This window comes from Theropithecus gelada, chromosome 18 (assembly GCF_003255815.1).
Source record: "Theropithecus gelada isolate Dixy chromosome 18, Tgel_1.0, whole genome shotgun sequence".
Classification (NCBI taxonomy): domain Eukaryota; kingdom Metazoa; phylum Chordata; class Mammalia; order Primates; family Cercopithecidae; genus Theropithecus; species Theropithecus gelada.
In genome coordinates this window covers 26,621,204-26,647,610 of record NC_037686.1, presented here as the reverse complement: position 1 = coordinate 26,647,610, position 26,407 = coordinate 26,621,204, and the positions used below count along the sequence as shown (strand labels likewise).

Here is a 26,407-nt window from a genome sequence, read left to right as displayed (position 1 = left end):
ATGTGGTCCATTTTTTATATATTTATTTAGAATGTCTGCTTTGGAACAAGTTTGGAAAATATTCAGCTATATCACTTAGATTTCTACAGAATCAAAGTAGATAAAATAGGGGAGCTCCCCTCAGTGGTCAAAATAATATACCATCTAACTAGGCATCATTAAATCTGTTAAATCTAACATTTTATGAGCAGAGTAGTGCGGTATTTTCTTTCTCGTCAGTCAGTATTCTTGCCTTCTTTAAAATCACCATCCAGAGTGATCGATTTATCTGAAATACATTTCTTGAAACTCTGAGTTTAAATAATCTTTGCTACCTACAGCTGCACTTCTCAATCAAAAAAGATTTGTAATCAGAGAGAATTCTAAGGACACAAACAGTATTTCAAGGGATGAGAGCTATTGGATAAAAATGGTGCATCTTACTAGAAATGTGGAGAAAAATACTTTTATGCTGAATGAAACAAAGATTCATTATGAAGTAAAATGCAAATACTTGAGAATTCAAAGAACTGGATACAGATGGGAGGCCATTTTGAGCTGTGGCTTCAGTCCCTTGTGTGGGAATGTATTCATTTATTTTTGCTTTGTTTACTTTGGGGGAGGGTTTTAGATTTCGGAAGCACTAAACCTCTAAGGAATAGAGACCAACGCCCTTACAATGACATGAAAACCCTCCCATGTCTGGATACCTATTTGCCCCTCCAAATTCATCACCTTTCATTTTAGCCTCAGAGTTCACCCTATTATAACACCAAACTGCTGGGTATCTCCTCTGCACGCCATGCCCTTTCATATCTTTGCTCATGCTAATCCTTCAATCCTGAAAGCCCTTCCCATCTTTCTTTATCTAAATAACTCTTACTCATCTATTAAGATCCAATATAAGCATCACCTTTTTCCGGATGTCTTCTCTGGGCACCTTAATACTCTGTCTATAACTTACTACAATTTAACTAAACCATCACCATATGTATCTGTCTTCCCACTGGATAGTGCATTCCTCAAAGGCAGGGACTTGGCACTGTGAAGTTTGTTTAAGACTTCTAATATACAGTATAATGCTGAGATTTAGGAATGTTACTCCAATATACATGTTATTGATAGTGTAATTTTGACATGCGTCTTGGTTGTGAAATGACTATAAAAAATAGACACATTGCTAATTTCTCATTTTTTTGTTGTGAAATATTTTCGTTGTGACATAGTCAAAGAACATAGTAAATTAAATCTGTTTTATTTGTATTTTGAAAATATATACCATCATATGAGCTAAGAGACAATATAGACTTTATAATGGCAAGATTTAAATTTGTTATACTGAAATTGCAGCTATATCAAGTAGATTTCTAAAGAAATAGCTAAAAAAAAAAAAAAAAAAATAGACCCTTCCGTGGTCAAAATAATGCATGCAAATACCCACAGTTATTTACTCAGTATTTTTCCCCTCCACAGAACTTACAAAACTCCAAAGTCTTCCTTTTGTAAAACATGCCTGATTTGATTACTTTCTTATATCCCTATCTTGAAGGTCATTCATAGATACTAACTGAACTGGATGTTTTTCACTAATATTACATAAATTGTTTTTTAGCACTATAGGAGAATAGATGTTTATTTAAATCATTTAAATAAACCACAGACAATAGCAGCCCAAATCACCCACTTATCAATGAGTGATTCTGGGTAGTAGTTGGAATTTAACCATGTGAAGGCAATGCTAAATCCTGTCCAGATATGAGTAATTTAATTATTTCTACTGCAGCCATTGAGAGAAATGTTGCTATTTATTAAAACCACTCAAGGTAAAGAAAGGATCCAGTCAACCCTAGCTGTGTCTGCTACTTCTTCATTGCCCTTAAGCATGGAGTTGTATTTTAATGTGTATATTCCTAGACTTGTAAAAGCACTGTGTGTGTGTGTGTGTGTGTGTGTGTGTGTGTGTGTGTGTGCCTGAGTTGCAATTTTGATGGTTTGCATAAGAAATGTGTTGGCTTCTCTTCTAGAAAATGCATATCTAACTAAGCCAGACAGCAGCACTTTCATTTGCTTCATCCCTTGTCATCAGATTACCAGTAATGGTTTGGCAGAAAGCCTGGAGTAATGTCTCTGCTTTGAAAATTGTCAAGCTCTAAAATTTACCCAAATGTTGCAACACTGACTGGTGGGGGGACTCTGTTTTGTTTTAATTACATTCTTATATTACCTGATTAGAAAGTAAAGCTTGTTTAAAAAGTTCAAACACACATTTGGACATTTGGGTCCATACATTTGATATTCAAAATAAGTTTTTCTTTTTTTTTACAAATATAGAACAATATATTTAATTATTATAGTTCTAAATCCTCAAAGACCACCTCCAAAAGACCCATGCTTATTTATTTTAAAAAGTTTGCAGCAACAGTGGGAAAATGCCAAGAAAAAATTGTATGCCCTATAATTTAATTTCTTACCCAGATATTTTTTGCTGGTTTTCTAAATGTTTGAGACAAAGAAAATGCCCATTGGTTTTCCTTTTTGTAAAGTAATGTATGCAGACTTACCACTTGGATGTTTCTAAGTAAACAAAAAAAAAAAAAGAAAAAGAAAGAAAGACAAATCAAGTCAAGTTGGTATCTATGAATGACCTTCAAGAAATTCAGCCTATTGTAAGAAATGTTATGGGTAATTCTCAGAAAGCATATTCTCTGAGAGTAAGTTATGGCCTAAGACAAAAGTTGGCATTTCGGGAAGCTACATTGTGTCTTTGAGGCCACTGGGGTAACATATAGGAAACTGGAGCAATAATTTACTCTTGTGCAATGAAAAATATAATGTAACTTGCACAGCAGGATCCTCTGCCTCATTAAGTTAAACATTTCCCTCATGTCCTTTTTAAAGGAGAAACGGTAATACTGTAAATCTAAGTAACTTAGATTTATGTCCTGGTGTCTGGCAAATGGCTACATAGGATATTTTTCAGCATTCCAAATGTTTTAGGTGCTATGCAGTTTCAGAATATGAATACAATTAACTTCATAATTTGGCAAACAAGAAACAGAATTCTGCTGTGTGGCTATTCAGCCCTGCAATGCTGAACAGAGATCTTCAGATCCTCTTGCAATAAAATTTTAGAGGAGTTACTGACATCATTATAGCCTCTGAATCTCATTATGGCCCTAGGAATAAATATAAGCAAAAATTAATTAGAGGAAAAAATGTGTGCTAAGAATTTATGCTACCCCCAGTTTTGATTGAATGATCTCTCTTTTTTTGGGCACAGAACAAAGTTATATTTCCCAAAGATTTTTTTAAGTATTGATTTGTCTCTTATTTTGAAATGATGGGAGAGGAACTGAAATTACTAATGAATGAAAAGCAGGATTACCTTCTCAGAGTGGACAAGTGATGAAAGGACACACACCTGGTCACACCTAAGCCACCTTAATATTTCTGGGTGAACCTTATATCTAGGGTTTTCTTTGAATGGAGTTGTTGGTAGTATAACAGTTCATGGAACAAGATGCTTCATTTTAAAGGGTCGTAACACTTCACAAATATAACACGTATTCTAAAAAGAAATGGTGGATATTTTGTTTTTGTTAGTCTATTGCTTTTCTTCTTGCACAGAAAAATTCCCATACATGATAACTTCAGTAGAGCAATTTTTTTGGAAACCCAATAATTTTTTTCTTTTTAAGCTTTAAAACTTCTGAACTTAAAGGAAACTACCAAGAAAAACGACCAGAAAAGAGAAGTTGAAGTTGAAGATGATCTTTCTCTTCACAAGGTCTTCATAAAGAAATAATAAGTCTAATTAATTTAACGATGTGTGATCATATTCTAAAATGAAATAATAGTTTTAGATTTTTGAATGAAATAGGTAAAATGGAGCAAATCACTTTAGAGTTCTGCATTCTGAAGAACGCAACCAATCTCCTTACCTGTGGTGTATCAAAGATAATATTCCTCAATAGTATTAAACAAATATTATTGCAAGCTCTGTCAATTTAAAGTTTGATTTCTGTTGGTGTTGAAAATCAATGCCATTTAACAAGAGAATGAAAACCAAAAAAGGTGAAAAAAATAATACGAATGTATTAGCATTAAACTGTACACTTAAAAATGGTAAAGATGGTAAATTTTATATGTAGATTTTAGGTGAATAAAAACTTTAAAAAAAAGAGAATGAAAATAAAGTGTCAAATACTAAGAATACTTTAAAAAGTCCTTTAAAATCCTTAGCTTTATGTTCTAAAAGTACTACATGAGCTGCAATATTATTGCACTTTTAATTATTAATACAATGTACTAGAGGTAATTATTTTATTTTTATTTTTTAAATGGGATTTTTTTTTCCTTTCTTTTCTTTTTCTTTTAGAGACAGGGTCTCACTCTGTTGCCCAGGCTGGGGAGCAGTGGCACAAACACTACTGCCTCAAACTCCTGGGCTCAGGTGTTCCTTCTTCCTCAGTCTCCTGAGTGGGACTTACAGGCACACACCACCATGCTCAGCTAAATTTCTTTCTTTTTTGAAATTACTTTTAAAAAATGTTTTTATTTTTATTTTTGAGATGGAGTATCACACTGTCACCCGGGCTGGAGTGCAATGGTGCGATCTCGGTTCACTGCAACCTCCGCCTCACCGGTTCAAGTGATTCTCCTGCCTCAGTCTCCTCAGTAGCTGGGATTACAGGTGCCTGCCACCACGCCTGGCTGATTTTTTTATTTTTAGTAGAGACAGGGTTTCACTATGTGGCCAGGCTATTCTCGAACTCCTGATCTCATGATCTGCCGGCCTACCAAAGTGCTAAAGTGCTGGGATTACAGGCATGAGCCACTACGCCAGACATCTTTTTTTTTTTTTTTTTTTTTTTTCATAGAGACAGGCTCTCACTACATTTCCCAGGCTGGTCTTGAACTCCTGGCTTGATGATCCTCCATGTGCTGCATGGATTACAGACATGAGCCACCGCACCATTCAGCCTTAGAGGTTGTTGAAACCAGAATTACCAAAGTGTGTTTTGTGGTGTTGAAATGTGATATATCTCTATCTATCTGTGTATCTATCTATAATTATAAAGTTCCACGGTCAAATTACATTGGAAAACACTTGGTCAAGGAAAGTCAAACACATCCCTTTAGTGTAGAACTTTTATGCATTCTTAATGCAAATGTTCACCTAAATCTCCAAGAAAGGGATATGGTATACAGCATGTTCCAAATTCATTTGATCCAAGATTCTTACCCCAGCCCTCCCCCCAACACACACATAATATTTCCTAAAATTACTGGCTTCCAAGGGCACAAATTGGATTTGCTGATTTAAATTACAATTCAAAGGGCCTTAAAATATTGGCTTAAAAATTTTCAACTCTTAAGTGTTTCAATCTTTAAATTCCTGAGTTTTATCTATTATAGTTAGTGCTTAAAACTAAATGCTAAGCAAAAGGTAGAGTACCAATAATATAAATGCTATTCAAGACTATGTATTTCTAATATATAATATACATCACCATTCCTCTGTGCTATATTCCCTGAGCCTAGTCCTTTTACTTTGTCTACTGGTAAAAGTGGGGGCTGGAGATTAGAATTGCATTCAATTTCCTTTTTCTCCATTTCTCTACTACACATGAGCAGTTCCCAGAGATGGGAAAGCTTAACATTTCACATTTGCTCTCTACATTCTGTAGGAATTGCCCCAGTGGAGTCTCCTTTCACTTCCCAAAACTGTTTATGGGCAGGACTCCCTGAGTGGTTAAAAGGAGTGGTAAAATCCTAGAATTCCATAGTGGTGGAGAAGCTGACAGAAAAGGTCACAGACATGGAAATGGTAAAGATTTAAACAGCTCAAAAGTCTCAGTGGAGATGAGAGCCAAAAGATGTAAACAGGCAATAGACGTTAGTATCAAATTGCAGGTAGCGTACATTTACCAAGTATGGACCTGTTCACAGGTATATATAACTTTAAGCCTAAGTCTGTGTTACTAAGAGAGTTTTAGGCTGCCTATTATCCAATAGTGTAGAAATTCCTTAGAGCTCTACATAAATATTCCAGTCCTTTCTCTTTCTAAGCACATGGTGGGGTAGGGGGAGGGACTTGATTCCAGACGCTGGGCTCAGAGACTGGAAGGAATTGAGGACTAGCTAAAACAGGGCCAGTATGGAAACAGCTTTCCAGAAGACATGCTTAGCAGTATGCCATGTCAGTTCCCCATTGCTATGGCAACACCCAAAGTTACTGCCCCTTTCCATGGCAATGATCAATGACCTAGAAGTTACCACCTTTCTCCTAAAAGTTTCTGCATAAACCACCCCTAAATTTGCTTATAATTAAAATATAAATATGACCACAAAACTGAGTCTCAGCTGCTACACTGGACACACTCTGGGGTAGCCCTGCTCTGCAAGGAGCAGTACCTCTGCTGCTGATGTACACTGCCAGTAGAAGTTGCTGTCTAACACCACTGGCTTGCCCTTGAATTCTTTCCTGCCCTAGCCAAAGCCAAAAACCCTCCTGGGCTAAGTCCCAGTACTGGGGCTCACCTGTTCTAGATCAATGGTAGGATCATAGTATACTTCCCATCCAACTGAAGTTAGGTGTGGCCATATGGCACGCTTTGGCTAAGGGAATGTGATCATAAGGAAAATGAGTCATTTCCAGGTGAAAATAGCTGTGTAGAGAAGAACCTTCAGCCAGTCTGTGGTGGCTAAATTGTATAAGTGAGAAGGAAATCTGTTTCTCTATGTCACTGAAATTGAGAGTTGTTTGTTACCTGAGGAAATGACCCATAGTGTATCTGGAACACTTCATATGTCTACATCTTAGTTTTATCATACATAAAATAAAATATATGTCTCTTACCTACAAAATAACTTCAAACATTGGATGCATCTTGGAAGAATTGCTACACTTATCTGAGGTGTTAAATATCTTTTCGTTAGTAAACATGATTCCACAAATGTGTAGAAATGAACAATCTAAGACCTGGAAGTTCATATGCATTGGAAGATAAATTTCATTCAAAATTATATCTTTTAAAAAACTAATTAAGGTATCTGTGTTCCTGAACTGTGATTCATTCAGTGAATTCATTGCTTCAGCATCTATAAACCTATGAACTATCACACTATATAGGAATGAGTATAAAAAATAAAGTGAGACTTAGAAAAATAAAGTAACTCTATTGCTCTTTTTAAAATATTTAGAGGTTTACAAAACTTTCATGATTCAGAGTGTCTGAGTCATCTTTACATCATTTTTATTTTGTAAAAATGCCAAGTCCAGCTTTATTTATACAAATAAATGTATTTCTATTTTATGTTAAGATTTAATTCAATATGTAATAAGAAATACACATTTGACTTAACTATTTTTCAGAATTTATTCAGGTATCTTTAAACTCTTCTGTAATAAAAGTATCTCCTAAACAAGAGATTTTTTTAAGAATTTCAAGACTATCCTCTAACTTAACTTTCTGAGAAGAAAATACTAGCTGTTGAGAAAGGCAAAATGACTTTTTAAATATGTGTGGAGATTAGGACAAATACATTTAAAATATCAACGAAAGATACATAAAGAAACTTGTTGGCTGGACACGGTGGCTCACGCCTGTAATCCCAGCACTTTGGGAGGCTGAGGCGAGCAGATCACTTGAGGTCAGGAGTTCGAGATCAGCCTGTCCAACATGATGAAAGCCCATCTCTACTAAAAATACAAAAACTTAGCTAGGTGTGGTGGTGCATGCCTATAATCCCAGCTACTTGAGAGGCTGAGGCAGGAGAATCGCTTGAACCCAGGAGGTGGAGGCTGCAGTGAGCTGAGATTGCACCACAGTACGCCAGCCTGGGCGACAGAGCAAGACAGTGTCTCACAAAAGAAACAACAACAAGAACACGAAACAATGACAATCCCAAACAAGTAAAGTCATGATTTTCCTACATTGCTTCTATAATAAGAAAAAGTAAAATGAAGGGATATGGAATTTTTCAGGTTTGAAGGTTTTGTTTTCCCTTTTCAACAACAAAAAAGAAAAAAACTATTAATTAAATTCATTGTTTTAACATGGTATCCTTCAGTACCAGTGTCCTGTGAAGGGGGTGAATAAGTAATTTCATTGCCTACACAGTTGGAACAAAAGGTAGGAGCTCAAATTATTGAATTAATGAGAAAAATGAGTTCAGCTATTTGGAAGTTATGATTTAGAAATCAGCCATTATTCAAGAGCTAGTTTAGAGTGCTTTCATAGATGAGGCAAAAAAGAAAGGCCAGAATCATATTTTCATATTTTGTGATGAAGAATTTTGGGATCTCAAACACTGAGTTTGAATATTTCATTAAATTCAAAGATGTTTTCTGAAGATACATTTTGGCCCCACCCATACTGGGGCTTTTCTCTTTGTGAAGGTAGGAGTGTCCTGTATGAGAAATAATATAAGCCAAGTTTCTTATTTATCCAAATCTTAGAAGTTGGCATATCAAAGATTCACAATAAATGTGTAAAAAGTTTATAAGTGGTCCAAAGAATATAAAATTAATTAAACATCCTTGGAATTAATAACTTATATTTCCTCTTCCTCTGGTTCCCATCAACTATATTCAATGTTTAATAAACAAATACCGTTTTTCTTTGCTTAGCATAGGCTTTTTTTTTTTTTTTTTTTTTTTTGAGACGGAGTCTCGCTCTGCCGCCCAGGCTGGAGTGCAGTGGCCAGATCTCAGCTCACTGCAAGCTCCGCCTCCCGGGTTCACGCCATTCTCCTGCCTCAGCCTCTCGAGTAGTTGGGACTACAGGCGCCCGCCACCTCGCCCGGCTAGTTTTTTGTATTTTTAGTAGAGACGGGGTTTCACCGTGTTAGCCAGGATGGTCTCGATCTCCTGACCTCGTGATCCGCCCGTCTCGGCCTCCCAAAGTGCTGGGATAGGCTTTTAGAAAGATGATATTCAAATTGCACTTCAAGGCCTTACTTTTTTTTTTTTTTTTTTTGAGACAGAGTCTTGCTCTGTCCCCCAGACTGGAATGCGGTGGCGTGATCTCGGCTCACTGCAAGCTCCGCCTCCCAGGTTTACGCCATTCTCCTGCCTCAGCCTCCCGAGTAGCTGAGACTACAGGTGCCTGCCACCACGCCCGCTGATTTTTCGTATTTTTTAGTAGAGACAGGGTTTCACCGTGTTAACCAGGATGGTCTCTATCTCCTGACCTCATGATCCACCCGCCTCGGCCTCCCAAAGTGCTCGATTACAGGTGTGAGCCACGGCTCCTGGCCAAGGCCTTAAAAATTTTAAGAAAAGTTTTCCACAAGCTTTCAAGATTAGGGTCACAATATCGTATTACATAAACACTCAACTGCTTTCTCTGTAGCACCACACTGTGATTTGAAACAACCCAGTGTTTTCTAATGGTTGAAATTGAGGTTGTGTGCAATGAGATAATTTTCATTTAGTTGTGCCTCATTGACATTTTCCCATTGTGCTATTTAACATTCTGGAGTAGATTTGTTGAAATGTGTCAGTTTTCCCACTCTATGACTCTTTTGATTATGAATCTCTCTGATAATATGCAGCTGATTCACCATATTTAAACTTCTACTCTCTCTCTTGTCACCACAATCAAGTTATACATCATATTTGGTTAAAAAAAAAAAAAAGGAAATAGAGAACTCCCTTTCCCCAAGACAGTAACAACAATCAAACAAACAAACATGTTTTTACTGACTCCACTTGACATGCAGGATTACTAATGATCACTATTCTAGACAGAGTCTAAGGTCAAAAGAAAAAATGATGTTTAGAATGGAAAAGAATATATTAACAAAAGAAATTCCTCAGAAACAAACTTCTTCGGAAGAGTCATCTGTTCATTTCTTAAACATTTTTTCAGTGGTTCCTATGTGTCAGTTACTGAGAATAAAAAAGTGTGTAAGACACAAGCCACAGCATTAGGGACTCCCAGAATAGTGGGTGAGTTTTACACTTAAAAAGAAAGTACAGAAAGTACAGTGAAGGTGACTTATGAGGTCAACCTTAAAGGAAAAGTAGGGTTTTCCCACAAAGGAGGGAAGCAATAGGCATTCTGAGGGGGTGGGGGGGAGGAGGTAGACTAGCACAGAGCTAAGACAGTATATGGCATGTTGTGGAGGCAGCCATTGTGTGTGATTGAAGTATTGGTGGTAACCAGGGAAGTAGTGGTTCAATGTTTGAGAAACAGGTCAAGGCTTTGTGAAGGACCTTTTAAGACATACTAAGGACAGTAAGTTTTATTTTGAAGGGAGTCATGAACCACTAAAGATTTTTAAGTAGGGGAGCAATTAATTGAAGTCTATAGTTTTTAGAAAATGGGTATGTTTGTTTCAGCAAGATGTGTGTGTAGTGGCGGGGTGAGGGTGTGGATGGAGCTTAGAGACAGGAGAACAACTAGAAGACCATATAATAGCCAAGTTAAATGATGAAGACCTGAAGTAGAGCAACTGCAGAGAGAATGGAAAGCATGGGATTTAAGATGATTTTTAAAATGCCTTAATACTGGATATAGGCCAACAGAAAGCAGAAAGAGTCAAAATCAACCTCTGAGAGTGAAGGATGCTTGTGGGGTGGATTCGAGATTAAAGAAATTGCCAAGGAAAGGGGCCAGCTCGGGACAAATAATACTGCACAGCCATCAAAAAGAATGTGTTCATGTCCTTTGCAGGGACATGGATGAGCTGGAAACCATCATTCTCAGCAAACTAACACAGGAACAGAAAACCGAACACCAATGTTCTCATTCATAAGTGGGAGTTGAACAATGAGAATATATGGGCACAGGGAGGGGAACATCACACACTGAACCTTGTCAGGAAGTTTGGGGCTAGGGAAGGGATAGCATTAGGAGAAATACCTAATGTAGATGACAGATTGACGGGTGCAGCAAACCACCATGGCACATGTTTACCTATGTAACAAACCTGCACGTTCTGCACATGTATCCCACAACTTAGGTATAATAAAAAAAGAACTTTTAAGTGGTGTTGACAGCTCAAATAAAGTCAGAAAACACGAATCTTTCAATCAGCATGTATATGCAATTTTCTCCAAAAAGTCTAAATATATCAGGTCACAACTAAAAAATAAAATCAGAAAAATTATCTGAAATCATTAATGATATCAGCAAACTTTGATATCTTCTCTAGAATGAAAAGTGTAAAAAAAACAACAACAACAACTATAATAGCTGTAGGATGAATTTCCATTTCTGGTAACAGTAATGACAGAATTTGGATTGATATACCCGATGTAGTAAGATATTTGAGATATAAAAACAGTAAAGACACTGGGCATGGTGGCTCATGCCTGTAATCCCAATACTTTGGGAAGCTGAGGCAGGTGGATCACTTGAGGCCAGGAGTTCTAGATGAGCCTGGCCAACATGTTGAAAACCCGACTCTACTAAAAATACAAAAATTAGCCAAGCATGGTGGCATGCGCCTGTAATCCCAGCTACTTGGGAGGCCAAGGCACGAGAATCGCTTGAACCCAAGAGGCAGAGGTTGCAGTGAGCGGAGATCAATCGCGTCATGTCACTGCACTCCAGCCTGGGCAACAGAGTAAAAACAAAACAAAACAAAACAAAAAACCAACCACAAACAAAAAACAGCAAAGAGCCTTTAATAAGATGGTGAAGATTTGGCACATGAAAACTTAGGAGAAGATCAGAAATCAGAGAGGTGAGGTCACTTTTAAAAGCCCTTGGGCATATGACTATCAGGAAAAAAGATCTGAGAATCCAGCTTTATACTTCAAGTAGCTGTCTGTGCTTCATAGAAAAGTCAAAGTCCTTGGCCCTCAGGTGGGGCTTTACGCTGGTGTCATGAAAGGTCATACTCTCCTTTAGGGGAGGAGTGAACCTGCCATTCCTCTCACTGATTTGCAGCCTTCTTGTCACAGAGGTGATTCAGGGAACATCAGGAGTTGTACTTTGTCTAAGACGATTCTGGTCTGATATCGCCCCCAGGTGCCTGGCAGAAGCAAACCAAAGTCTTCTCTGGAGGAAAACATTATCACTTAGGTCTCAACTTACTCTTACGATCTTTAATTATAATGTAATTTTAAAAATACATTTCCAGCAAAGAGTCAAAGATACCCAAGCAACCACGAAATTAAGACACCATGAATGAGAACTAGTAGGAACAGTAATAATAGAAACAAATTCAGTAACACTTGAGATAATATAATTATCAGAAATATATCATAAAACTACACTTAGGATGTTCAAAGGAATAAAAGCCAAGACTGACAATTTTATACAAGAATTAGAAACTATAAAAGTGATATAATAGTAGCAGAGAAATTGTCTCTTTTTCTTTCAACACTGTTTGGCCACGCAGTTTAAAATTCTTCATTTTAGAATTTTACATTTTGTATTCTTTCTGTGTATGTGTTTTGTTTTTGACACACTGAAAAAAAACCCAAATCCCACACTGATAAACCTAACATATTTTCATTTATTTTATAATTCAATCAAACACATATTAGTTACATAAATGGCATGCCTACATGTGTGTGTGTGTGTACCTGAGTGTATGGTAAGCACCCAGGTGCATGCATTCACAAACTTCTTGGAAGCACGCGTGATTTCTGCCAGGTTCATTCTTATCGTCAAGCATTCAGTACACAATTGGTAATGCGATGTCACAAGGCATCCAATGTGACCACAGAAAATTTACAAAGTTAACCCCTGGTCATGGGGAAATGAAAATTAACCACAATTGGCAATTGTTTGCAACCTAAAGGGGTTAATTGTAGGTATTACCCAAGGTTAACTATCATTTAAAAATTGTCTAAACTGTCACAAGGTCAGATATTTATGCTGAAAAGCAAATATTACTGGTGGACTTAGTACATTGACTTTAAAACTCTCAAGTCAGATTCTTTCTTGAGTATAGGTCTTGCTTGACAAGAAAAGAGGGGGGCTGAGTAGTCATATTCATCAGAGGTCTGGAGGGAGAAGGAGGACTGAGAGGGAGGGAAAATTGGACAGAGAAAGGAGGAAAGGGGCATCAAAACTGAGCTCTGCCAACTTCACATTTGTTTGGCCTTACTAGATTACTCAGTAGTTGTAAAATCAAATGACTTTATCAATATAATGACCAGTTTTCATTTTAGAAGAGTAACACAGTATATTACTATTCTCATCAAAGTTGAATGAAAAATCCATAATAAGCCCTTCATTGTTTGTACCTAGTTTAGCCAGCTTAGCTCATTAGAATCTGGTCTATTTGACAAGACAAAAAACTGGCCAGTTACATTTAACAACTGTTCATCTGTGCACTCTGTAATAACAGCGTCAGCAGATTTATTTTCCCCATATAAAGTAGAATTTCCAATTCACACCATGTACTCTGTGACTATTATGGACAGTATTTATTCAGAAGGAATGCTGTGCAAGTTTGGAAAAGCTGTCTCTAAGAGCAGAGGGAGAGGTCATTTGACAAAACAAGACACAAAACCTATACATGGGCAAAACATGAAGAGAACTAAAGTTTGTCATTCTTTTCAAGAAGAAGTTTGAAATCCTACAACAGTGCGACAACAGCAAAATCAGACAACCCTTCCTCTCCCTCGTCTTCTCTCAAGCTCTGTAAAATCAGAATGCCTCCATTCACTTAGCAAATATCAGCTTTTCTTTTTCTTTTGAAGGAGGGGAACCTGCTTGGAATTAATAAGGCAACACTAAAAAATAACTTCTATTAATTCTTCTCTTTCTGAAAACTGCCTATTTTTTCTCAGTTGCTTTTTAAAAAGTAGAATATCTTCTAAAGGCTCCTTATTCAGTTTTAGGCCACCTTTAAGAGCACCTTTCCTCTCCTTTTTCCTTCTTTTTTTGTTTCTCACATTGGGAAGTGACTTAGTACCATGCAGGGGAAACTGAACTCCATCTCACAATAATATACTTTCATCCAATGGCATAATAGACATAGTAACACTCAGTCTGTGTTGTGACATAAAACTACTGAGATTGTAACTCAGTAAACTCATAGTGCATAGAGAAGAATAGAGGAAAAAACAAATAAGGATAAAGTCGAAACTGAAGTTACAGACCTGCAATGTAAATTTCAAAACTAAGCTAAAATCCTCTTTCTGCTGCACAAAATGTAAAATACCAACTATCTTAAGAAAGATAAGCAAGCTACAACGGTGAAAAATCTTTACTATCACCTTTTCATTCACACCGATAAAAAGAAAAATTCAACATTAACCATCCCAGAAAAGCGATGCACCTTAAAAACCAATCTTTTCACTTACCCTACAGCATGCACACCGTGATTTCTTAAATCCTTTTAATTCCAGTACATCCAGAACATACATGAATTCTTAGCATATCCATTTAAAGGACAAACTTGAACCAAATTGTTAATTACAACAGAGATCATAACAGAACTCTCTGAACTTCTAGGGAGAGCTATGAGTATGAAATCCAGCCTCTAGATCCTGGTGTATACTGTGTCTATCTTTAACTTGAAAATGATTTGGTTTCACATTCCATTGAAGTCCCACTGGCAGATGCCTTTGGTAAGCTCGCCAATGGCAGGCTTTCACGCGCCTTCCCTCCCCCCTCCCTCTGACTGAGCTTCCGCTGTTACCTCTAATGCTGATTTACTCCGCTGTCTTTTTACCTGTCTCTGCGTGGGTAAAAGGAGATGCTTTCATTGATGGATATTACGGTAACACTTGGAAGCTGAACATCAGCCCGAGGACTCACTGTGCTTCCCCTGCCATCCCCTCCCCCTACTCACTGCCAGAAACCAACTGACTTCCAAACTTGGCTGCCTGAAAAAGAATGTTCTCTGATTGGCATTCCTGGAAGCAGAAAGCAAGGCAGCTCAAGTTTTGTACTGTTACTCAGCATGAACAACTTCCCAGGTACACAAAATACAAATCAGTTTTTTTTTTTCTTAACTTTGAGGAGAACTGAAAACATATTCTAGGGTATTAAAAATATTTTTATTGTAGGACAGCATTTAAGTTTTAATATCCACATATAATTTTACAGAGAATGGCTATGACTGTAGTAAGAAAGGGAAATGGCAAATTTTTTGTTAAAAGTTGAATGAGTCTTAGTAAATGAGTTGGGATCCGTTAAGAGGAAGAAATCATCATGCTGCCTGCTTGCCAGTGTTTTGGAGGGCAACTGTTCAATCTGTACATTTTCTGTTAGAGAAAAACTTGCTGTAAGAATTGTGGAAAAACTGATTTCAACGGGAGAGGGTGCAAAACCACTTCTACCTTCCTATTGAAACTTCTTTTTCAGGACTGTCTTGCAAAACGTGAGCGCGGACTGGAAAAGGAAATGTGTGTGTGTGTGTGTGTGTGTGTGTTATACACGTGTATATCTGAAAGAAGAGAAATTGAGTGAATGGAAACAAGGAAAAAGATACATTTCATCAAATAGAGTCTGACATGAATTAACAATCATGGGTCCCTTTAAATCACCATTAATTAACTTGTGTTTAATATTTATTAATATTTAGTGGTAACAGGGGCCAGAAGATCTCCTGCCTCTGAAAATAACTAACCACTTTATGTTCAAAACATGCAATTCTACAGACCACACAACTTCTTCAAAAGCCTAATGAAGGCTTTATAATTTTGGTAATTGGACACATCTCAACCCTAGGCATTTCGGGGTTTCCAAATTTCAGCTAGCTGTGGCTGCCAGCTCTAGGCAACTGTCAGCTGGCTGGGCTCAGGGTGGTGGTGTGGCTGCAGCTGCTCCTTGGAACTTACGTGGACATCTCAAAAATATTCAACGGCAAAACGGTGATGCCAGAAAGCAAGCTTTCTGTTTTTGTTTGTTTGTTGATGGTTTTGAATCTTCTATTTTTGGTTATATTTTACCATATCTAGGGAAATACCATTTTGAGAAACCACGAGGGAAAACTTGATGAACTGGCATCATATTACTAGCCTATTTCAGTGATATTTTGATGCCCCATACAGATTGGTGGCCAACCAGCTTTTAGCCTTTTAGCCTGACTTTGTTACTAGATGTCTTTTAAAAAGATCAAAAGATAGAAACCGAGGAGTAAGAAACTTTCCTTAATGTTGTCCCCAAAGTTGAGTTTCTTAGGGAAACTGCAGGCTCTATGTAATGCTGACAGACAGGCATTCTGATGACTTCACAAATAAATGGAAAGAAATAACCCTATAGTCCAGAAAGTACACATTTCTGTCCCTGTGTTTCTTTATCCCTCTGTCAAAAACACGCCTTCTCAAGGCTAACAGATGGTGTCAAAACACAAACGAACTAAGAAGGATGGACAGAGGTGCGGCCATTGATGGTTCACATTCAGCTGCTCTGTTCACCTTTGTTGTATCTCAGAGTGAGCACTAGCACATAACTGATACTCAAAAAATGGTTGTTGAAACTGAAGAACTGCTCATGTACAAGTGTACATCTTAACCTATGGAAAATGGTTATTTGTTGGCCCACATCTTAGATAAATATGTTTTGTATTTGTCTTGGGAAAAATATGCTTCTCTTCAAGCAATTAACCAAAATATTATATAGAATGTATAGTATGTACCAAGTACCTTTACTGAAGCCAAAAAAAATCATACATCTTATGTATGTATGTATGCATGTGTGTGCTTCTAAATATTAACATGGCAAATATTTGTTAAGAGCACTTCTACCAATCTTGGTGGCTTATAAGAAAAATAGAGAAAAAAATGAAATGTTTAGGTTTGCTAATATTTCCCAGTAATGAGTAAACTATAACAATTTTCCTTATTGAACTGTTACTGGCCACTCCTTATAGTGCAACATTCATCAATCAAATATCTCCTGAGATTCCCAACTTTATCTCTGCTGCTATTTCCAGAAATCTCAGAACACTCTGCAACGGGAATAGGAGCATTAGTCCAGACGCAAGTGTGAGTGAGCACAATCAATTTTTTTCTTCCTTTTTCCCCCAACCTTCACAAGGCCATTGATAAGATTTACAAGGGCTAGAACTCAGTCTTTATCATGAGTAAATGCTTTTCTCTTTCATAAGCACTAACATGAGAGTCAGGATTAGATCAGAAAAACAGCTTCTAGGGCTTGCTTCCAGAGAAAACTGGGCATGTAACAGGCAAATCAGATACCCTTGATTTATCATGAACAAGAAGTTAATCTCTCCTCCATTCTCCAGAAATAGATTCTATTAGCACAGTTCTGTGGATGGCAAATGCTGGTAGCAGGCTCCTTGCAGGGGTGACCAAGGTGTTCAAACACAGGTCTTAGCTGATCTGTGAGACATCCATGTGTATGAAGAACATGGTCACTGAAAAGCAAATGACCTCTGTTTTTTTTTCCTCCGTAATAAATATCCTTAAGAGACTAGGACAGGCAATATTCTCATGGTGGTAGTTTTATAGCTGATATTTTTGTCATATCACTTATTTTTAAAAGTATATACTTTTTATGCAAAAATAATTTGGAGTATAATTGTGATTTTTGTTAAAAGAGAAAACATCAGTACATCCAAGTCATTTAAAAGTAATTAAAATAGACACTGTCCAAGAAAAAGTAGAAAAACTATACATAAACTGCATTAGAAAACAGGGGCTCTACAAACAAATATGGAAGATTCAAAGCAGCAGCATGCTATGTATTATCTTATTAAATGCCAATCAACTTAAAAATATACCCAGCAATCTCTCTGATGGGTATATACCCAAAGGAAATACACCAACTCCTAAAGGTATCTGCACTTCCATGCTCATCGCAGCATTATTCACAATAACCAAGATGTGGGAACAACCAAAGTGTTCATTGACAGAGAAAAGAAACTGTGATATACACATGCAGAATCTTATCCAGCCCCCTAAAAAGAGATCCTGCCATTTGCCATAACATGGATAAACTTGGGGGACATTATGCCAAGTGAAATAAGCCAGGCACAGAAAGACAAATCCTGCGTGATCTCACTTATATGTGTAATCTTTTAAAAACATCAAATATATAGAAATAGAGTAAAGCAATATTTACCAGGAGCAGGCAGAAATGGGAAGATATAGATCAAAAGGTACAAAAAGAGAATTATATAGCATGAATAAGTGTAGAGATTTAGCATACAGTATGCTAAGGCACAATCTCGGCTCACTGCAAGCTCCGCCTCCTGGGTTCCCATCATTCTCCTGCCTCAGCCTCCTGGGTAGCTGGAACTACAGGCACCTGCCACCATGCCCGGCTAATTTTTTGTATTTTTTAGTGGAGATGGGGTTTCACCGTGTTAGCCAGGATGGTCTCGATCTCCTGACCTCGTGATCCACCCGCGTTGGCCTCCCAAAGTGGATTATTAGGTACTCAACACACACACGTGCGCATACACACGCATGAAAGTAACTATAGGAAACAATGGAATATTAATTTGTTTAACTGTAGTAATCACCTCACTATATATATCAAAATGAGTATATCAAAACATCATGTATACCTTACACACATACATTTTAAAAACAAAGAAAACCACAGCAGCATGCTATATATAATCCTATTAAATGCCAATAAACTTAAACATTGGTTGAAATGGACACCTGTTATATATGCCTATCACATGAAAATAACTGTTATCATGCAAAGGCCTGTATGTACAAATATACTAATTACAAAAGATACTTAGTATTATATATATAGTTAGTAGAGTATTATAAATATAATTCATATAGTATTAATATAAAATATAATTAGTATATTTGATAGCAAATAATGGGGAACAATGATAGGTTTTTTTTTTTTTTTTGAGACGGAGTCTCGCTTTGTCACCCAGGCTGGAGTGCAGTGGCGTGATCTCGGCTCACTGCAAACTCTGCCTCCTGGGTTCACGCCATTCTCTTGCCTCAGCCTCCTGAGTAGCTGGGACTAGAGGCGCCCGCCACCACGCCCGGCTAATTTTTTGTATTTTTAGTAGAGACGGGGTTTCACCGTGTTAGCCAGGATGGTCTCCACCTCCTGATCTTGTGATCCACCTGCCTCGGCCTCCCAAAGTGCTGGGATTACAGGCCTGAGGCACTGAGCCCGGCCTAACAATGATAGTTTTGATAAAAAACAGAATGGTATAGGCTAATGCTTACTTAGGTTAAAAATCAGCTTGTATGTGTATGTGCACCATGATTTCAACTCTATTAGAACACCTGTAGGCACCGGAGAGGAACATAAAGTCTGAAAAATTCCTATCAAAATGATTGTGGATCCTTTATGAAAAATCTTAATTCACTTTTTGTAAATTTTCTGTAATGATATTATTTTACCTTCATAATCTACACACACACACACACACACACACACTATAATATTCAAGTAGAAATAATTGCAGCATTTTCTCATTCCTCACCCTCTTCCTCATCTTTGAAGAGGCATTTCTAGTTCTCTGAATCTTCATTGCAGGAGCTTATGGGGGAGAGGAGCATAAGGGGATGAAGGTGCTCTTTAATGTCTAAAGAGACATAAAAGAAGATTAATGGGACTTATGTTGGTTTTAAGAAAGGGAAAGGAGGGAAATACCCAAGAAAAAGAACACTCTTAAGACAGTGAGAATGAGAGAAGAGCAGGCAGGAAACAGAATCTGGCACACTATAGGTAGGGGTTGGGGGCAGACTGTAAGTCGGGTTGGGGAGTAGCTACTTCAATGAGGCAGACTTTGAGGAGATCAAGATCTCAAAAAGATGTTTAGGATATTTGACCCTAGGATATCTGTCTGAATGTTTTGTGATTTCTTCTCATAAAACACTTGAGAGGTTTTACTTTTGAAGATATGGTAGTACCAAGCTTGTGCGTCTTTGGGACACTTCATGATATAGACATGAATCTTAAATGTATAGATGTATTTGGTTACATAAACATTTTTGAAAAGTTGGTGCCAATTTTTGGGTTGTGGTAGTTGTTACAACTGGTTTTCTTTGATAGGGTAAGAAATCAGTTTTACTCTTGTCTATACAAACTTTCTGGATCATTTTCTTCTACTTGCATTTCCTTTCCTGTGTCTCTCTCAGTTCCCATGATGGGTATCTATTACAGTCTCTTGGACTGACTGCTGAATGTAAAGTGGCCAGCCATTCTGTTTTGTCTGAGCCTGAGGAATTTCCTGGGATACAGGATTTTCAGCCCTGAAACTAGGAAAGTCCCAGACAAACCAGAGTTGGTCATCCTATATATGTGATCTGGAAGTTTTAAAGTTATATGTATGCTTTTGATAAAGATTAGCCTTTTTATTAATTAGAAAGTGTTTGGCCCAAGTAGACCAAAACCCTGAAAATAAAGATTTCATTTGGTCTTTATCCCTTGTTATAACCTGCACAACCTGGGAGAGGTCCACCACCAAGGGTCACTATTTCTTCATCCCTACAATGAGAATAATAATACTTCAAAGAGTTGTTGTCAACTTCAAATAAGATATGTATATAAGTTCAGAATACATAAAATGTGTAAATCTATACTTTATAGCAAATATATTTTATATAAACTTTATACTAGATTACATATATTTTTCAAAGCAGATTTTAATTACTTTATATTGAGAAATAATGGAAGCATAAAGAACAGGCACAGCATTTCACACTATGTGGAGTACAGAGGAGAACAAAGAGAATGAAAGAGACAGACTGACTGACTAAGGATGTACATTTTTTCAGGAGTGTCTGTTTTAGCATTTGATTTTCTCCTAGATTAAACTCACCAAGTTAAGGATGTTTTGTCTTTAAGTGGTTATAAAGCCCCAGTAACAACCAATATAACATGCTTGCAAAACATATGGGTTATCTTCAGTATGAAAGAAATAAAGATTTTTAGCCTGTGCAATATAGTGAGACCCCATCTCTACAAAAAAAAAAAAAAAAATAGCCAGGCATGGTGGCATTTACCTGTGGTCCCAGCAAGTAGCTGGGACCTACCCAAGTAGGGAGTCTGAGATGGAAGGATCGCTTGAGCCCAGGAGTTGCAGTGAGCTGTGATCACACCACTCCAGGTGTCTGGGTGTCACTCCAGGTCTGGGTGACAGAGAAAGACCTTGTCTCCAAAAAATAAAAAATTAAAATAAAAACTAAAGATTTTATTGTATTTTTTTTCTATACCTTGGGGGTGGGGATACTTTTCCTTTGTGGAACCAAAGGCAGCTCTAATTGGAGCACAATCATAAATATACCCACCACTCAGTGAAACCAGAATGTTCAACTTCATCCCAGGGACAGAGGACCACCTCTATTGGATTACTTATTTGAACTCTGCCAGCATATACTGTATGTGATACTGCTTAAGAAGTGAGGGTAAAATTTGGTTTTGGAGCAAAATGAAAATATACTTAATGTCATCATTTAAAACATGCAAATTTTCATAATCAAATATCTAATCCATATTTGAAATCCAAGTGAAAACTGGTTCTAATTCAAGTTTTTTAAAAGATCTATCCAGGGTTAGAAATAGGACAATTCTGAAAATGACAGGTGATAACCAAACTGGATGGAGTTTGGTAGTTTGAGTCAGCATATTCATTTGTGTTCTGGAGGCTGGAAAGTCCAAGACGGGTGGCTGCATCTGGTGAGGAACTCATGCTGCTTCGTAACAGGGTGGGAAGGTGAGAGGGGAATGTACACACACACACACACACACACACACACACACACACACACACACCTCAACAGGAGAGGTAGCTTTACTTTGTAACAACCTCGAAGTAACTAAGAATTCACTCCCATAAGAAAGGCATTGCTCCCTCTTAATGACCTAATAATCTACCCTTGGAGGCCTCATGTCCCAACACCACCACATTGAGAACCAAGCCTCAACATGAGTTTTGGTGGGGACAAATCATATTTCAACCACAGCAATTTGGGAACAGTTTTTCTCCAAATAAGCATACTACTATCAGTGTTTTTCAAACTTGCTGTTGTTTTCTATGGAACCTTTTCTTCAAAGGAAATAGTTCACTGAAACAACAATGACAAGGCATAGCTCCTTCAGCAGTAACAGGTGTAAAGCCTGTGGCCCCATTTATTCAGCCCCCTCCTCCACGAGACACTCCCTGTGGGGACTCCAGAAGCCCTCCATGAACCTGGGAAGCACTGCTTGAAAACCACAGAGCTCTAGTATTCATGGCATTCATGTTCTTTACAATTAGCTTTTTCATATTAATAAAAATTCATGCACATATTCTTAAAAACCACACATAAAACTGTAGAGCTTAACAGAATTTCCTATCCACTTCTCTATACCTTTGAAGTCCAGAGGCAACTATCTTCATCTAACTGTTCATTATGATGATGATTCCATATTCCCACATAATACTCATATACCTACTTTTTGATTTTCATATGTTGATATTATCTGTTGGCCTCCTACTATGGGAGATAAGGATTCTATATAGGATATTATACATAATACTTCCTCCAGCGTGTGTGTCCTCTCTTCCTATCTCTCTCTCTCTTTCTTCTTTCCTGCCTCCCCGTCACGTTTTCTCATTCTCATACCACACACATGAGCACACACATGCTTCCCTTAGCTTAATCTTCCCAATTTAACCACACAACAATCTTAGATAAAGCACTAATTAGTGTTTACATTATTTTAACTTGTATATATCATCCACATGTAAGCCACATGGGAATTTATGATTATATTTCTTTTACACATTTTTCTTTTTCCTGACATTAGTTGTGTCATATTTTGTTTTCTTAATTTTTCATCTGCCCATCTTATATTTTCTCAAATTCTCCAATAGAAATGCAACACTCCTCTTCATACAGTCAAATATGTTAGTTCTTTTTTTCTTTTTTTTTTTTAAGTACCCTCATGCTTTTTGTGGCAAGATTCTACTGAGCTGTCACCTTAGGACCGCTCTTTGCCTCTCTGTAGTTTGGGTCCCATTCCCTGAATTCTTTGTTTTTCTTTCTCGATGGACTCCCTCATGGGTGGGTGGGTGAGCATGCAGCAGCTTCCCGAGAAAGATGTTTGGGACAAACACATTTTTGGAGAACTCAGGTGTTTGAAAATATTTCTTTATTCTCTTCTTACATTAATTGTTTCTTTGACTTTATACATAATTCATTGTTTAGAAATAGTTTTTCCTCAGAAATTTCAAGAGATTTCTTTACTGTCTTTTAGCTTCCAGTGTTATTAAGAAGTTATTTTGTTCCCCGATTCATTTTACTTGACTTTCTATCTTTCTTTGTTCCTTTTGTTGCTTGTTCATTTCTTCCTTCTCCTCTTCCCTCTCTCTTTCTTCTCTCTGAAAACACTTATGATTTCTTCTTTATCCCTGGTGTTCTATTGTCTCTTAACAGTATATTTGGTGTGATATGTACGAGTTCCCCCAGTTGATTGTGTTTGAAATTCAGGGACTTTTACTCATTCATTCAGTTCCAGGAAATTTTGTTATGTACTTTTAGCAATTTCTGACCTCTATTTCTTCTGTTCTTTCATTCTGAAACTAACTTTTAGACTCAAACTCTAACGTTATTTTCTATTTATCTTCTTTTTGTCATCTATCTCTACAAGAGTCTCCCATCTTTGTTCTGTTGATTATATTATTTCACCTAACATTTTTAATTTTTAAGAATTTAATTTTCTCTAATTTCTCCTTTTTCATAGCACCATGTTTAGTTTCATGAACACCATTTCTATTCTACTATCTATACAATACACATTTCAGCTTTTTAAAGCTACATGTAACAGCTTTCTGTTCTCTCCAGAGTCTTTGTTTCCTTCAATTTCCTGTTGGTTAGTTTGCTTTGGTCTCTTTTTGTTGGAGACTTTCCTCCGTATCTGGTATTCTTTAGCTGTCTGCTCAAGCAATGTATTATGGGCTTCAGGACATTACCATAAAACCATTAGACAAAGCTGAGTTGTTTCACTGAAATGTCCTCAAGAATAGCAAGATTTCTTCCCCCTTGGGTAGTCAGACCCTCTAGAAAGGTGCCCCCTCCAATGTTCCACCTGGGAAGTACAGCCTGGTTGCCAGTGTCCTGGGAGCTGAGCCCCCTAAGAAGGCTTGAAGGAAAAGGAGAGTTTGTTACTACTTGGCATGCAGATTTCTAGTCTCTTAGATTTCTATATTGTATCTCACCCTCTCCTGCCACTGTCGCCAGTAATGTTAAGCTTGTAGCCTCTATAGTTAAGTTACTCGAGAGAATAATACCCCACCCATCTCTCTTACAGGGTGAAAGAGGGGTAGTTGTCAGGCTGCAAAGAGTTGAGAAGGGGATGTGGGAGTCCAGTTCTTGTTAAGAATTTCAAACAGTCCTGTTTTCAACCTCAAGTCTGTCCCTTAGCATCAGCAATCCTTTTTGCCTCCAGTCTTTGAGGCTTTCCAGGGTTCTCAATGGAGTTCCCATTTGTTTCTTTTTGGCATCTCCTCTGTAGACACCTGGGTTTCTACATCTCTGTTTAGCTAAAACACATACCACTTATTCATTCCATTTCCATTAAAAAGAAAAGTCAGTAGGTCTCTGCTGTTGTGTTCTCTCCTGTTTTCTTTAGAAAGTGAGTTTCTTTTTCTTTCCTTTTTTTAAGTTGTCATTATAGGAGTTCCTTTGAGAGGCAGAGGGTAGACTTAAGCGAGTGTCCCATCCACCATTTTAATTGCAATTCTCTGCCTTCACTCTTTAGCCACTGCCTTATAAAGGGAACACATTCTCAAACATCTCTCCAAAATGATCCCACCAAATTCAGCAGTTGTGTGTTTGGGGGTGGGGGCCAATGGGGGCAACACAATATTTCATTTTTCTCCACAAGTACACCCAATGCTAAAATGAAAAGCTAAATCCCAGCAAGGTATGTAATTATTTCTATCAGACATAGTGAAGTATAACATTCAATTAGGATAAGGAGATCCTTTTATTCTGAAGTTACATGTTGTTCCCTATATTAAAACTTCCATCATTTATCTGTGGAATTAAATATCTGAACATATATAATTATAAATAATTCCTTCCTAGGCAAAACTATCTATCTTAAAAAGTGAAAAATACATTACTTTTGTAATTGAAGTTCTCCCTAAACTATTAATTAAGTCATAACCTAGTCAAGACAAGTAAAATTACTTAGCAGTCATTTTATATTTGCTTTTTGTTAGAAGACAATGTAAAATCTAATAGTGAACTAATTTCCCTTTCAAGTTGTCATGATGATTCCCATATGGACCACATTTGTGTATTTCGTTATTTGAGGTAAGGTTTGTCTTGAATCATTTTATATACCAGTTTTGCTCCTTATAATATGTCAATCTGGAGACATCAGTCTTCTAGAAATATTGTACCCTATTTGTTCAAGAGTATCCCATCAACATTGAAGCTACCTTTTACTTTTAGAGAGATATACACATTCAATTATTTATCCAACTGCAAGAGTTGGCCCTGAGGAGAGAATCACAGGTTATTCTTGGCATCCTTTACTTTATTCCCACATTTGCACTCTCTATGCAGTCTGCTCATCTAGCTCCAAAATATTCTGTTGCCATCAGTACTGCCCGAAGACACAGTCAAGGGGGTTGAGAGGTTGTGGGGATGGGCTGCCCTGGGCCTCACACGTTAGAGGGCCTTGATGCTGTCGTCTTCCTCTGCGTTCTATGTCATCCCCAAAGAGCTATGAGTTAGAAGAAAAACAAGTGTCCCTCTTCTAACCAAGCTCTGAGCATGTGAGACTCTGGAGTTTCCTGCTCAAAAGGCCTTGAGACTGCATCCTGGTCTGTCTTCCCAAGGTGAACCTGCCTCTAGTATACACACCTTAGATGCTTAAGGGTAGTTGAAGAGTAGTTGTTTTTGGGGATGTGGATGTAGGGGGTAGGAGCTGAGCTAAGGTGTTCATACACACCTTAGTGCAAGGCCCTTTCAGATACAGGACAGAACTAGGGATGGGAAGAGAAGGCAGAGTGGGTGCTCTCTCTCTCTCTCTCTGAGCGGCCATATTTAAGAGAATTTCAATATGAAAGTGGCCTTAAAAATCATTATGAAGATACATGTATTAAGGTAGGAAAACATATTTGGTTTAACAATTTATAAGTTTGCTTTATAGCTTTTAAATATTTAGACATATTGTTTGTATGTCCCTCTTCGTATTCGTGCCTCAGGTCCTACAAAATACTAGGGGCAGGCCGGGCATGGTGGCTCACGCCTGTAATCCCAGCACTTTGGGAGGCCAAGGCGGGTGGGTCACGAGGTCAAGAAATCAAGACCATCCTGGCCAACATGGTGAAACGCTGTCTGTACTAAAATTACAAAAATTAGCTGGGCATGTTGGTGTGCACCTGTAGTCCCAGCTACTTGGGCGGCTTAGGCAGGAGAATCATCGCTTGAAGCCAGGAGGAGGTAGAGGGTGCAGTGAGCTGAGATCACGCCACTCACTGCACACCAGCCTGGTGACAGAGCAAGACTCCGTCTCAAAAAAAAAAAAAAAAAAAGGAAAAAGGAAAAAAAATACTA

At 37.6% G+C, this 26,407-nt stretch overlaps 1 protein-coding gene across 7 annotated transcripts in view; it reads right to left on the bottom strand.

Annotated features, from left to right (window-relative positions):
* The window catches only part of DTNA (dystrobrevin alpha), a 392,643-nt gene that overhangs the window by 279,694 nt on the left and 86,542 nt on the right, over positions 1–26,407 (bottom strand). For 4 of the 7 annotated variants that reach the window (XM_025365040.1, XM_025365042.1, XM_025365039.1 and 1 more), the window contains exon 1: positions 14,258–14,478. The exons of the other annotated variants lie outside the window; for them this stretch is intronic. The gene's annotated coding sequence lies outside the window, so the exon portion shown is untranslated. Of the gene's footprint in view, positions 1–14,257; positions 14,479–26,407 lie in introns of those variants that run through there. 7 annotated transcript variants of the gene reach the window in all.